At 41.0% G+C, this 15,694-nt stretch overlaps 1 long non-coding RNA gene across 1 annotated transcript in view; it reads right to left on the minus strand.

Annotated features, from left to right (window-relative positions):
- LOC307175226 overlaps positions 1-15,694 on the minus strand; it is a 479,060-nt gene that overhangs the window by 70,429 nt on the left and 392,937 nt on the right. The window contains exon 3 of the long non-coding RNA XR_013824268.1: positions 5,487-5,576. This is a non-coding gene — a long non-coding RNA (uncharacterized lncRNA). The remainder of the gene's footprint in view (positions 1-5,486; positions 5,577-15,694) is intronic.

A 15,694-nucleotide genomic window follows, 5' to 3' on the forward strand; every position in this document is an offset into this window, starting at 1 on the left:
CTGGGTTCCTGGGGGTTGTTTCTACCTTCTGGCAACAAGTATTCTTCCCTAGTATTCAAGGGCTCCCATATGACCTGAGTGACAGCTAACAGCTGGGTCAAAGCTATAATTATTTCATCAGCTCTCTTGGTTTCAACTAACTCCTACCAATACCTAGTTATTGGCCTCTTTCCTGGACTCCGTGCCTGGATGTGCATCTCCCCCCGCCCCCGGATACTCTGCAAGCATATGCACTCAGTATACATGGAGTACAAGTTGTACCACACTTAACATGTAATATGCCCCTCTCCCTGTGTTCCATATAATGGCTAGTAGCACCACTAGCCTCTCAGGCACCCATGTTAAAACCAGAGGGCTCCCCCGGTGGCGCAGTGGTTGAGAGTCCACCTGCCGATCCAGGGGACACGGGTTCGTGCCCCGGTCCGGGAAGATCCCACGTGCCGCAGAGCGGCTGGGCCCGTGAGCCATGGCCGCTGGTCCTGCGCGTCCGGAGCCTGTGCTCCGCAACGGGAGAGGCCACAACAGTGAGAGGCCCGCGTACCGCAAAAAAAAAAAAAAAAAAAAAAAAACAGAGATCTCCTTGACCCTTGGTTCTTCTTGCTTATCCTCTCTACCTAAGTGATCTCCAAATTCTTTCAGTTATGTAGCTTATAATTCCTTTCCATTTTTAACTTGCCCTCTCTATTTCAACTGCTACCATCCTAATTTAGTGTCTCATCATTTCTTGCCTCACTGACGGCAGTCATTTCCCAACTGGTCATTCAACCTCCTGGTTTAATCCCCCATAATAATATTCCAAACTGAATTCAGAGCCGTTCTGAAGTGCACAGTTTATCATATGTCTCTTCTATTTAACACTTTGGTGATGCCTTTCTTTCAACTAAATCAAGCATAAAGTCCCAAGGAAATCATTTAAGACCTTTCACAAGCTGGCCCTAACCTGACTTTTCAGTCTTTTTTTACCATCAATCACTGCACTCATACACACACACACACACACACACACACACACCTGCCACCATAACATACTACCCACACCCCCCTAAACTTGTCATTATCCTTTACATTGCTATGTATTTGTGCACCACGCTGTTTCTTTTCTTCAGATGCTCTCCATTGCCAGCACTCCATTACCGATACCTTGGTCTACTCACTCCTCCCTTCTCATGGGTAGCCCATTTCCCCATCCCGAGTTAATGGTTAGGGGAGGAAGAACAATCCCAACAGCCAAGATTATTCTGCACCCTAAGAGCACCCAGGAAAGTGAGCACAGACCTCCTCCGGGAGCAGAGACATCCTCCAGTCCTGGGTCACTGATTTCTGGAGTTTCCTCTGAAGCAGCAGAGCTGATGAGGACACCAGGTAAGACAACATGGACACAGAGCTATGGGAATTGTCACTTATCATGATCGCGAAGAAGAATCTACAGGAGAAGCGATGGGTCAGTGGTCCCCAGAAGTTTTCCCCTCTTCTTCTCAGATCTGGCTGAACTAGTCAGTTGCTCCTGTATTTACTAATCTAGCAGCTTCTATTTATATTGCCTCCGTGATGTCTTCCCCTGCTCCTGATGAAGCGTCCCCCTTCTAGCAGTATTCCTCACCTAGCGATCGCCAACCATGGCAGAAACCCACAAAAGCTTCAGAAGGCTTAGCTCAGAGATCACATTTGCCTGTTTCCCAGATTGAGTGACTCTCCTCCTTTACTGTGTATTTCCAGCACTTTGTACTTGCCTCTGTCCCAGTGGTTACAATAATATACGCAACGATTCGTTTCTGTGTCTATGAGCTGTCCGAGGGCACTGGCCATGTCTTAGACTCTATCATAATAACCAAGCAGATCCAGACACACTGAAAGTTTGTCTGTCCCCAGAACTCACCAAGCTTCTTTCTGTCTTGGGGACTTCGTTCCCGCTGGTGCTTTTTCCTGGGACAACTCCTACTTCCACCTCCCATTCTCCCAGAGCCGGCTCCTTCTTTTCATTTGGATTCCAGCTTAAGTGCAAGGTCCCCAGAGAGGCCGTCACTTTTCCCCTTTGCCAATAATTTCCATCACAACTATCTTTCCTTTATTCCTAGCAGTTATCATTAGTGGAAATTATCTCTACTTTATATGTCTATTTGTTTACTGTCTATCCTACCTATAATGGAAATGTAAAGGTCAAGGGTACCTAACTTGTTCATCTCTGTGTCCCAGGTGGGTAGCACATAGTAGCTGCTCAAAAACTACTGTTGGGTACCTTATTTTTCTGTGCTTATTTATACCTATAATTTTTTATAAAACTAAAATCAAACTACATATTTACATGTATATTCTGCTTTGTTCATTTATTATCATTTCTTGAGCTTTTCCTAATGTTAATTATTCTTTGAGAATATAATGCCCAGCTACTCTTTTGTGTGAATGTAGAAAAAGTTCTAAACACCATTTTTTTAGATTCCACATAAAAGTGATACCATTGTCTTTTTCACAGAGAACTCTACTCAGTACTCTGTAATGAACTATATGGGAACAGAATCTGAAAGAGTGGATATATGTATATGTATAACTGATTCACTTTGCTGTACAGGAGAAACTAACATAGCATTGTAAACCAACTATACTCCAATAAAATTAATTAAAAAAAAAGACCTCGGGCTTCCCTGGTGGCGCAGTGGTTGAGAGTCCGCCTGTCGATTCAGGGGACGCGGGTTCGTGCCCCCGTCCGGGAAGATCCCACATGCCGCGGAGCGGCTGGGCCTGTGAGCCATGGCCGCTGAGCCTGCGCGTCCGGAGCCTGTGCTCCGCAACGGGAGAGCCCACAACGGTGAGAGGCCCGCGCAACACACACACACACAAAAGTGTCCTCTCCCAAATCAGCTCCTTTTCTTGAATGCTCAATGCCTCCAAAACCACCATCCTTCCAGTCATTTTGGCTTAAGCTAAGGTGTCATTTTTGACTGACTCTACTCGTTCACACATTTGCTGAATCTTACTTCATTTTTTTTTGCATACTGAATATAATTTTGTTGCTTTTCTCTGATTACGCAAGTCATATGTGTTCAATGCAATGATTTCAAACATACAGAAAAGAGGGTAAAAATCACGTGGGATCCCACCTTACTGTAATGTTCATCATTAATAATAATCATTCTTTCATGAATCTTTTACTTCAGATAGAAAAATGATAGACAGACAGATGACAGCTAGCTAGCTAGCTAGCTAGGTAGATAGATGAGTTTACAGAAATAGGATAATATATTAATTAAACCTTTAAAGGTAAAAGAAATCAAAAGAGTTGCAAAAACTGTGGGTTAATTTAAATTTGTATGATGAATAATGTCAGCTCTCAATCTTGTCAGTATTATCTTTATGAAGGCATATATAACCTCATGTGGAGAAATGAAGAGTGTCTGTTTTAGGGTTTTTGTGAATTTGAAGCCTGGACCAAATGGTGCCCCTGCGGAAATTCTGGAATTGGGACCTTGTTTTATTCATCTTTCTATGCTCCATGGAGACTCTCATGGTCTATGTAGAATAATATTTTGCTCTATGAATGATCAATGGCCTCGACAAATATCTTTTAATACCTACCACGTACAAGCCACTGCTAGCTATGTGAGAGATACACAAATGAATAAGACATTGCCCTTGCTTTTGAGGAAATTTATATCTATGGTTTTTTTAAAAAAATGTTTATAAACTCCATAAACCTCGCTCCCTACCACCTGTCTTCAAGCCTGTGAAGAGCTCATTTTGGTTCTCTCTGGGTTTTGTGTAGGACCTGAAGTTTCCAGCCTTGTTCCCAACATACACGTTGACACATAAGAGGGGATGCAAAAAAAAAAAAAAACGGAGATCTGAGAGGGTCTATTTAAAAGAAATGAAAGTTGTTTATTTTTTGAAAACACGTTTTGTAGGTGTTGGCTCTTGATCACTGCGGGACGGCCACTGTAGGATCCCTCAAACATTGCAAGATCTCATCCTGGACCTGTAATCATTCTGGCTATAATCTGCTGTCTTCTTTTCAAAGGATGCAGCTATTCTGAAGAGGCTTCTGTCTGAACTCAGGCATATTTCTAGGCTCAAAGTAGTGGGACACTGCTCATGTGAAAGCACCATGGAAGACTTGAAAGCACTATATGGACCTACAGAACAATCTAAAGTGTGTTCCCAGTACATGTCCAGGACAGAAGATGCTCATTTGTCACATGTGAGGGAGCAGTGAAATTTATTTTTACAGATTCACTGGGCTGAAAGGAAGACTACGTGGGCCCATCACATTCTAGCAATTTCCATCACAGCAAAAACAATCTTAGAAGGAAGACATACTTGATCTCTACTTGAAGATTACAACCTCTTTCATTAACTCTTTGCAAGTACTTTTCAAAAAATTTAAGATTATACTTCAGCGATATATGGCATAAAAGCATTAGAGAGGGCTTCCCTGGTGATGCAGTGATTGAGAGTCCGCCTGCCGATGCAGGGGACATGGGTTCGTGCCCCCGGTCCGGGAAGATCCCACATGCCGCGGAGCGGCTGGGCCCGTGAGCCATGGCCGCTGAGCCTGCGCGTCCGGAGCCTGTGCTCCGCAACGGGAGAGGCCACAACAGTGAGAGGCCCGTGTACCGCAAAAAAAAAAAGCATTAGAGAAAAAGGTAGTTGAAAATGTCAATGTCAGTCATATTTAAGAGCAGATGTCCACCATTTCTCTCTGGGGAAGCAGCCCATTAAGCGGTATGCTGCTGAATCAGATGTGACAAAAAAGTTCATTCAGCCCAGTTTATTTTGCCTTGAGAGTCAGAAGCATGAGTGGCAATGGCTGGTCTTTCTGGATCTGCTGTTTCTTTTACTTTCGAGACTGTGGAGTCGGACCTGACTGAGCTCACGGACATCTCTGGCTCTGCTGCACACATGCGCCCCTTCACAGCCTGAGTGCCGGTGATCTCTAGCATCCTGGTAATTTGTGTTTTAAAACTGCACACCTACCTGCCCACATGTAAAATCAGCACCAAGCAGAATCAGCTTCCCCTCGAATCTGTGTGTTCTGTGCTCTTCCACAGAAGACTAAACACCGCGGTGTGGATCCAGGGTGCATGTTATATGGTGCATGACACCTCTGGGGGTGACAGCCACATTCATCAAAGCTCCAGTCCCTCGAAAGGGATAGTGTGCAGGAACTGTGTGAGCAGCTATTAGAGAATTCATCCTTGCCTTATGGCTTTTCTAAAACTTAATAAAAATCCTCTTTTCAATCAGAATCTTCCAAAGAATACAGACCTCATTTCTCCAACTTCCTGGAGAAGCCAAAGCAAACATCCACTACTATAATTTCTAGTTTTCAGTTTCGAGTGCCTCAGAAATGCTCTTTCACTTAGTGTCACGCTGTTGATCTCCTTTCAGATTTGCCTACACAAGGATTTTATTCAGGACAGATTCTGCTCTTTATTTGTACTTTGAATCACATACCTTGGAGCCTTTGAGCTTGAAGGAATGTTAGATCTCCTTACCTCTTTGAAGGCGAAGAGATGAAAGGTGGAAGAAGAGAAGGGGCGTCCTAGTTCTACTCTAGCGAATGGCACAATCAAGACCAAAATGACCTGTGCACAAAAGCAAAATACATACAACAGAACAAAAATTAAACATTTTAAATTAAAAATTAAAGTTTTCTGCCAATAACATGGTATCTGTAATACCCTTAGGATAATCTTCCTTGCTCAACATTTTAGAGTTTATGCAATGCTTTCACATAAATTGTTTTAATCCTCACAACCACTCTAGATGCAAGTTTTGTTTCCTTAAACAAATGAGGAAATGAGCATTCAGGGTGCCCAGAAGACTGGCAAAGATCATGTCTTTGGGTCTGAACAGGGGCTCAAGTCCAAAGGTTCAGATCCCCAGGCAGGAATGCATGATGAAATGATTCTACCCATCAGCGAGCAGCAACTTAAAACATCTAAATAGATTTGCTTTTTCCCACTGGTCTGTAATTTTCCAAACTTAGCTTTGACCAGCAAAATTGTCCTGCCGTACCCAGAAGTGGGTCCACAGACACTTCCAGAAGGTGAAAACAATATCTGTCAGAATGATCAGAATGGGATTTAATTACCACTCGATTTCTTTGGGCCCTAAACTGGTTTGTTCCCAACAGTTTCAATCCTCAGGAATATTAAAGTAATTTGACGGCTTCTTCCCAAAGAGAGATTTATATTGTGCAGATTGGTTCAAAGAAAAGTCTTGCCATTGTTTCTGTGGTACTGGGATTAATTATGCCAGACTGTTTTCGTTTATTGTCTCCTTTTCTATATTTAATGGAGCTAGGAAAAATAAAACTCATTTTTCTTCCTTCCCATGCTGAAACCCCTACAATATTTTCTTAGGCAAATTAATAAAAGACACTGTTACAGGGAAGATGTGGGATTCTTCTACAGAAGACCTTCTGAGTTTCCCTGACACAGACTTCTTCCCTTCCCTTCCCCTCCAAGCTCCTCCTCTTTCATAGAAGCACTTTAAGTCATGGGGGTCAGGAGTCTGCAGCAAGTAAACGTGAAACGAAAACACTAAGTTTTCCTTTTTCTTCTTTCTCTGATTTCTTCATCTGCATAAATTGAAACCTATTCTAAACTGGCTTCTTTGCTTTGGCACAAAAATAAGTTCTTCAAGTGCTCATGAGGTGCCCAGTCACCTCATCCTGGGTCTTCTGCTTCCTTAACTTTTTGTTCCTCAACTTGCCAGGCATATCTCTTGTCAGACCAGTATAATTTTTTTCTGTAAAACCTGAATTGGTAACCTTGGAAAGTCTGAATTGCATCCAAAAGGAATTCATTACTGAGTGGCGGTGACTTTGACTTTCATGAAAATGAATGCTCCGAAACCATCAGCTTTGGAAAATAATTCATTACACTTCTTTTTTTTTTTTTTTTTGGTGGTGGGGTGGATAAAAGTGCCTTTCATAAAAGTACCTCTTGTATGAGTATCCTGTGTGACCTATCTCTTATGAAAGAAAATGTTAGGACAGTCAGCTATTTGGAAACATTGTACATGCAAGCTTTTATGCTGACTTTCACTGAGAACAAGATGAATCATGAATACTTAAAATTATTTCCCCATGGTCCTGCTTAAATCCTAGTTTAACTGTTTCAGAGTATGCACCTGGGGGAAGCCGTATGCAATATGAGTTTGGGAGTTAGAGCTTCCAAGAACTGTCCAGCTCTGTGGCCGGTGGGAATGCTGCTCCCTGGAATTTTCATCTCAGTCCCCTCTTGTCTCATTATTTGGGCAGATACATTCATATCTCTCTTTCTCTTGAGACAAAAGAATACATACCACTAGCCCGAGTATTTTGTAGGCTGGCAAAAGTTATGAGATTTTTCCTTAACTTAGAACAATTACATAGAAGAACAGAGTAAAAGATTCATACATCGAAGACCCAGATTTTTAAAATTTAATATTAAATTTGCTTCAGAAATTTTTTATATTAAATACATAAATAAAATAGGAATTAAGGAAAAATCTGCTTTGTACGTCTACTCAATGGTATTCTTTCTCCCTCCCTAGAGGCACACACTCTCATCAATTTGGGATATATTCTCCCAGACCATGTTTTTACATCTTTACTATCCATCTTTAAACATTTTATACTATTTGAGGCAGACGATTCTGTTCGCCCACCTACTCATTGTCATTCCCCTCTTCCCTTCTGTCAGGACACTGCTCTTGTTCAGGAAGCAGAGATCAAGAAGTCTATTCATTCACCCCTCCCAGGCTCTGGTGCAGCTAAAGAGTGGAGGGGCGGGTAGGGAACGACGTGACCTCGATTTGACCAAGGAGGTAGAAGCAGAAGTTCAGAAGATGAGGCTTCTGTAAAAACCATCATTTTCTTGGTAAGAGGGGGTATATTCAGACTAGGTTCAGATTCATCTTCTACCCTTTCTCTCTATGGACCTGACACATGGATGAACTGTGTGGGGTGGAAGCTCTCATCTTGTCATCTTGAGGATGAAAGAGTGAAAGATAGAATGAGCTCTGGGGAAGGAACCCTGGTTGCAGGTTTGAGGACCCCTAAAAACAATTTTCAAGCTCTCCACCAGAGATGGACTAATTAAACATATTTACATGTTATATACCCTATCCCCTTTCTGGACCACCAGACCTGGTTAATTGTACAAGTGGCCCATCCCTCGCTTTGTGGGACCTGACTGATGGCTCCTTAGAGCCACCTTCATCTGGATCACCTTCAGCTGAACTCTTACAGGACAAAATTATAAACCTCTTTTTGGTTAAGCCACTGTCATTAAATTTCTTCGAATGCGACCAAACACAATCCTAACTGTTGATATATTGTTTTTAAGATTGTTAAAATGGTGGTATCCCAACGAGCTGTTTTACAACTTGCTTTTTTTACTCAAATTACGTTTGACCTCTATCCACTCTGATACATATCTAGTTCACTTACTTTTAAATTTATTTCCTCTATCCATTTCTTTTTGATGGCCCTTTAGATTGTCTCTAACTTTTCACCATTACCAAAATATTGTTCTGCACAGCCCCGCAGGCTCACACACACAAGAGTTTCTCTAGGATGTGTGCTAGATGTGGACTCTGACAGATCTTCCTGAGATTCTTAATTTGGGTCCAAGTTACTTTTTGAAAATAGAACTATTTGTACATTTAGAGGCAAGTGGGCAATGGCAGTCTGCAGGACTCTTTAAACTATACCGTGTCACATTCCCTAATTTTCTTACCATATTTGTTAGGCTTCTGACAAAACTAAATTGAAAGCTAAAATCTGGGGGTGGGAAATGCAGAAACAGCAGCAACTAAGTAAGAAAGATTCTGATTTCCACCGGTTCTCTAACCATTCCTTCTGTTATTCCATTTTTGGCCATGAAACTCTATACCAGGAGTTTCCAACCACGGTACTATGGACATTCAGGGCTAGGTCACTTTTGGTTGTGGGACCTGTCCTGTGTATTCTGGGATGTTTAGCATCCTCTCTGGCCTCTACTCACTAGATGCCATGAGCACAGCCCCTCCAGGTGCAACAACCAAAATGACTCCAGACACTGCCGAATGCACCCTGAACATGATACAAATTAACACTGATGTTTACTATCAAAGTTATTTAGCATTAGGGAGTGGGGGGGATCAAAATCACCCAGTTGAGAACCACCACTCTACAGTTGCTAATCTTATGGTATTTAGGACCAATACAAAGAGAGAATCCCACGGAGGCACTGGCACACTGTGTGATTTTTTAAAAACGGCCATTTTAAGCCCATTTAAGAAGCCTACTATGGATTCAGTTTCAGTAAAGCAATATTTCCAACCCTTAAGTTGGGGAAATTAATTTTGGATATTTATAAAACCTTTGTAAAATAAAATAAAAACGTAAGAAATAATAACAACAATAATAATAGCATTTATACGGTATTAGTAAAATAAAATAAATAGTAAAATAAATAGTAAATAGTAAATAAAATAAAATAGTAAAATAAAATAAATAGTAAAATAAAATAAATAGTAAATAAAATAAATAGTAAAAGAAAATATCTTATAAAAATATAAGAATAACAACAATAATAATAGCATTTATACGGTATTAGTAAAATAAAATAAAAATATAAGAAATAATAACAACAATAATAGGATTTATACGGTATTAGGAATTTTCCTAAACATGTTACTATGCCTGCTTGATTAATCCTCACAACCTAGCTGTGATATAGGTACTATTGTATACCCCTTTCACAGATGAAAACACTGAGGTACAAGAAGGTTAAGACTTGTTCTTCACAGAGATTCTTTTTAATTCTCACAACAAGCCTTCAAGCTTATGTGTAGCCTTCAACAAGCCTACACACTATTACTGCCATTTTGCAGATGAATAAATTGAAACAGAGATGAACAAACCTATTAAGCAACTATCCCACAGTATTAAACTCTGAGGTGATATTCAGTGTGGATTAATGTGGTTATACCCATGAATGTGGTATAAATGAAAATTGATATTTACTATCAAAGTTATTTATTATTCAGCATTAGAGGTATGAATCCCTTAAGATGAATTTAATTACCTCTTTTGTAAATACAGAAAAATTAGATTTTATAACTTGTAATAGAAAATTATATTTATGTCTAAGTTTAAAATTTTCAACTTTCTCCCCGTTTCTCTTCCTCCCTAAGCCCCACATTCTTTTCAGTAAGGATTTAGGTAAGGCAGCTAACCAGATGTATAAAGCTAACTAAACATAATAAAACGTGTTATAGTAACATAAAGTGGATTCAGAAATAATGAGAAAACACTTCCTATATGGACATATACACTGCTATGGGAAGGCTATAAATGAGAATTCTGCTCTCTCACTGCCATTATTAAAAGGGAAATGTGGTCAATCACATAGTTCCCAGGGCCCACTAAATAAAAAACAAACCCATTACTCAGAAGTACCACAGTGGTTGGTACTAAGATCAGACAGGAATTTCTCCCATTGCACCTGACAAAGTTACACTGTACACAGTGTTCAGAACAGCATCCTCTACAGTATGCAAACAATAAATGCAGTGAGGATTTTCATAAGTCTGGGTGGGCTGCAAGCCCAGTTCAGGGAAAGCGTGATTATCACTTGTGAGTTGTCCTTTTTATCCTGACTGCAATTTGATTCTCTGATGAACATTTCTGAAGTCATCAAAATATCATCAAACTATACAAGAATTTTAAACATCATTCTGATCTTATTGGTTTTTGCTGATTCTTTGGGCTCTCCATTAATCTCCATTTGACACTGCCTTTATAAATCAACAGACATATTTACATATTTTAAAATATACTTTCTTTTTTAGATTTTCAAAAATTCCTGATTGTGCCTGTTCTCCAAAACTACTGTACTGAGCCACCGTAGGGTCACTGTGGTTTATGCTATTAACTTAACAGTGATTTATGTAACTTTATTGCCCCAGCCTGCTCAGTTGCTCATATTCTGTAAGGCTCAGGGCACTTTATAAATTAATAATTTTTAAAAAGCCTACAATAATATTTGCACAGGTCTATTAGCAACCAGAACAATGGTGAGGATTATAATGGTTTTTCTTGCATTACATCTTTAAAAGAAGATTCAGCAGAGTAGGTTGAGGTGAAAATAGCTGAAACTTCTAGTTCCTATTGTAATTCAGAAAGTACTGATTTATTATTATTATTAATAATATTATTATCATCATTATCATTACAAATAGTGAAAGTAGGAATGCATAAATAAAGTCTGCCCTAGGGGCAGCCTGAAGCTATATTCCAGCAAGTAACTGTGCATCAGTATTATGAGAATTTTTATCCATCATCAATAAAAAATGAGCATAGCAGTTATTATGGAAGTTTCCACAGTCAAGACTGTTTCTGCTATTACATCTCTTAGTAAAAGGGGTGATACGCTCTCCATTATACGATGTCAACTCATCCACCTTTCTGACATTAAAGTATAGTGTACCACCTTTTACATGGATTCTTCCATAGTGAAGTCACATTTCCATGCATTTGGGGCAAGGACACAATGGGGCCAAATTAACTGGGGGCAGAAAGTAAAGTAAATTACATTTTTTATAAACCAATAGGGGTACATGAGCTGCCTTCATTCTTTTTCTGGAAGGGAATGAAGTTGAAATAAATTTGATAAAATAAGGGCTTCCCTGGTGGCGCAGTGGTTGAGAGTCCACCTGCCGATGCGGGGGACATGGGTTCGACCCCCGGTCTGGGAAGATCCCACATGCCGCGGAGCGGCTGGGCCTGTGAGCCATGGCCGCTGAGCCTGAGCGTCGGGAGCCTGTGCTCCGCAACGGGAGAGGCCGCAACGGTGAGAGGCCCGCGTACCGCAAAAATAAATAAATAAAAATTAAAGAATAAATATTTTACAGGGCAGGCTTACGTTCACCAGTGGTAGAATTATGCCAGACCAGTGCCCTTGATGCTCCACTGGGCACACTCCCCGGCAACACAAAAGAAGCACGTACTTCTCTACCCCTACACTCTCCAGCACCATGGATACGAATAGCAGCCTGAGTGGCTGCCTGGTGTTGCAGCCATCTTTCCAGCAGCACGGTAGTTGGCGCTGGGCTCTCGGAATACCAAAGTTCCCATCCCTATATGCTATTTTTTTCTCTCCCAAGCCCTTTTTATTTTGTCTTTTAAAAAAAATATTTATTTATTTATTTAGGCTGTGCCAGGTCACAGTTGTGGCATGCGAACTCTTATTTGCAGCACGCACACGGGATCCAGTTCCCCGACCAGGGATCGAAGCCGGGGCCCCTGCATTGGGAGCGCGGAGTCTTACCCACCGGACCACCAGGGAAGGCCCTATTTTGTCTTTCTTTTTTAAGCCTAACTACTCTTGCTTATGATCATCAAAGGGATATAGTAGCTTCTTGGGTAACTCACTAAAGAGTATGTGTGGAGAAGTCTGAGAAGCACAAGATTTGGAAGAGAAGACCCCACTTTAAGTCCAGCCTCTACTTTCCTTTGATGTGTTACTTTGGGAAAATGCCTTTCCCACTTCTTAACAGATATTTTTAAGGGTCTATGACCAGCTCAAAATGATCGCCATTTCTCTGGGAAACTATGTCCATCCTGTCTGCACACTCCTCACCCACCACGAACTAGACCTTACCCATCAGATTTTCTCCCCCAACAGGGTTGACAAAAGGTAAGCTATGGAAAGCTTCATTCTGTCATGTGGACAAAAGAGCAGAAAAAGTTGATCTGCAGGTAGCAAATAATGTGATCGAAAGGAAGAGAAGAGGCAATACAGGAAAGGGAGACTGAGTCTTGTGTATTCTTAAGCCATCCTAGGAAAGAAGCCAGAGTCACCTTGGCAGTGTTCCCATCCCATCACCTCCACTGAGACCCTACTTGACATCTGTCTGCACCTCTACACTCTGGTTCTGTAAGACCCCCTAAGTCATGACACTTGGAGTGCTTTCTATTGTTTTCCTAGATTTTGTGGGTCTTTGTTCCCTGCAACTGCAAGAATTCTAAAGACACTCTTGAACTCTTGGTTCTCCTTTTTCTACCACAGAAATAAGAATTCCTGACCCACTATTATCATGGGCTCAAAGGGAGGGGCAAGTGAGTTGATGGACAAGGACGTTCTTTGTTAATCATTTTCAAGCTCATTCATTTTCTCAACGAATGTTTACCTGGCATCCGCTATCTCCAATGCTCTGGATGTGAGTATAAAGCACAGAGAAAAAGAAATTATTACCAAATAGAATTTATGTTCTAAGGGAGGGAAATAGACAATAACTTTTTTTTAGAAGCTAGTAAATATATTGTATGACAGATAATAAAAGGAAGTAAAAATGTAGTGTAAAGGTGGCAGGGAGTGATGGAGGTGAAGGAGTTGCTATTTTAGGTGGATTGCTTAAAGAAAGCCTCAATAATGCAATAACACCTGAGACATGATGCAAATTAGGGAGTGAGCTACGGGGACATCTGAAGAACAGCATTCTAACAGAGGGAAGGTCAATGCAAAAGCTCTGAGGCAGGAGTGGGCATGTTGTGTTTGAGGAACAGGAAGAAGACAGGAGTGACACCACAGAAAAGGAGATCCTCCAGGGGCTGATATCCTATGGTAACGACTTTGAATTTTACTCTGGATGAGATGGGAAGCTACTGGAAGCTTTTGAGCAGAGATAAGATGTGATTTGACTTCCACTGGAAAAGGATTATTGAGATGTTGTGTTAAGAATAGACAACAGAGGGGAAAGGTAAAGCCAGGAAACTTGTTGGGCAGCCAATGCGTGGTCCAGGTGAGAGATGTTGGTGGCTTGGGTAAGAATGGTGGCTGCAGAGGGACAAGGAAGTGCCGGATTCTCATTTAATTTGAAGGTAGAAGCTATCAGGGCTGCCGATGGTTTAGAGATGGTTTCGAGAGAAGACAGGAGTAGAGGAAGAGTAAAGATTTGGGGTCAGAGAGAAAGATGAAGCTGTTGATGAGATGGCAGATGACTGCAGGATCCTGAGTTACTGAAGGAGGGAAAATGAAAAGTTTCATTTTTGGAAATGGGAAATTTCAAACGACTATTAGACATCCAAGTAGAAAAATCAAGTTAAGAATTTGTATATGCAAGTTTGGAGGTCAGGAGAGAGCTCAAGACTAGAGATCTGGTTTATGTTCCTGCCTTTCTATTGCCCTTTCCCCTCCATAGAAACATCCCACTTGGACCTGCTAGAAGATTGATATTTTCAGTCAGTGGGATTAAGAAGTAAGGCGATTACAGACAGCATGATACTTTAAGATCAAAGTGTTTGTAAGGGAAGCAAGAGAATTTTTTAAAGCCCCAATTGACTTTCTTGGCTTTCTGTCATTAATTTGGGTCAACGTACCTTTTATCTTTGAATAAAATACTATCAGCAGCAAAACATCTTTTATCTATAAATATATTTATTGGAAACACTGGGGATTCCGAGTCAGAAAACAAATATAGACATCACGATAATAATAATTAACAAATTATTCTTTGATGTGTGAGTTGTTGGATGAGCATGTCAGTCATTGAACATTTATCAAGCACTGACTTTGTGCTGCTGAGAACAGCCTAAGAGTGTAACACTAATATAACTCAGTCCCTGCCTTAAGGGGCTTAGAGCAGAAAGCCTGAAATCCGGCATAATCCCAAGGTCAACTCACAGCAAACTGTAAATTTGCAAAATTTGTCTTTGGTCCTTTTCTACCACCATATTCAGAATTTAATTTATCCTATAGCACATCCACTTTCCAAACCAATCTGTAAACCAGAGAAATTGTATCCCACCGTATACCCTGGAAATACATGCAAATAAAAAGAACCTATATTTGAGATGTGAAATAAAGCTGAGAACCACGAAGGCAACACAAGTTGGTGTAAAGAGAGCAAGGATAGAGCCAACTTCTTAATCCTACTCAGCATGTCACTTACCAACTGGGGCATATACGATAAACTCATTGATATGGAACACTTCAATGCCTCACTGATGCGAGAGAGCAATTATCCTCCACTAAAGCCTTCAGGATTTCTATCTCCAGTCCTTCAAACCTTCTTCATTGTGTTACATAGCTTTGTTTTTTAATCCTCATTTTAGTGGGGTTTACCTACCCAACTCCAAAATATTTTATTGTGTAATTATCACACATGGCACTCATGAGCCCAGTAAACGTTAATTGGGCACCTACTGTGCTACAAACTGGTGACACGAAGAATGAGATGCACACCTTTTCAAGCAGAGAGGAAAAAACCACATAAACATAATGCATTACAGAAACTGCAAAGGTGGATCTTTGCATGAGATATTATGAGAGCCCAGAAAAAGGCACTTATCAACCCAAGAAGGTCAGCAAATTCTTGCTCGGGAGTTTTTTAATTTTATTTTTTGGCACTGCCACACGGCATGTGGGATGGCGGGATGTTAGTTCCCCGACCAGGGATTGAACCCGCGCTCCCCGCAGTGGACGTGAGGAAGCTTAACCACCGGACCTCCAGGGAAGTCCCTAACCTTCCTTAGGGAGATTTAGAGGACAAGTGGGAGTTCACGAGGCCAAGGGACAAGCAGGCCGTGGGTAGGAAGAGAGACCATTCCTGCAGGGGGAGAAATAAGACCCAACAATGAGTCAGTTGCATGAGATTAAGTGCGGTTGGAATATAAACTTCAAGACAGTCATGAGAGCTGCAACTGGAGGTCAAAGTTAGGGTCAGA

This window comes from Stenella coeruleoalba, assembly GCF_951394435.1.
Source record: "Stenella coeruleoalba genome assembly, chromosome: 16".
Lineage (NCBI taxonomy): Eukaryota > Metazoa > Chordata > Mammalia > Artiodactyla > Delphinidae > Stenella > Stenella coeruleoalba.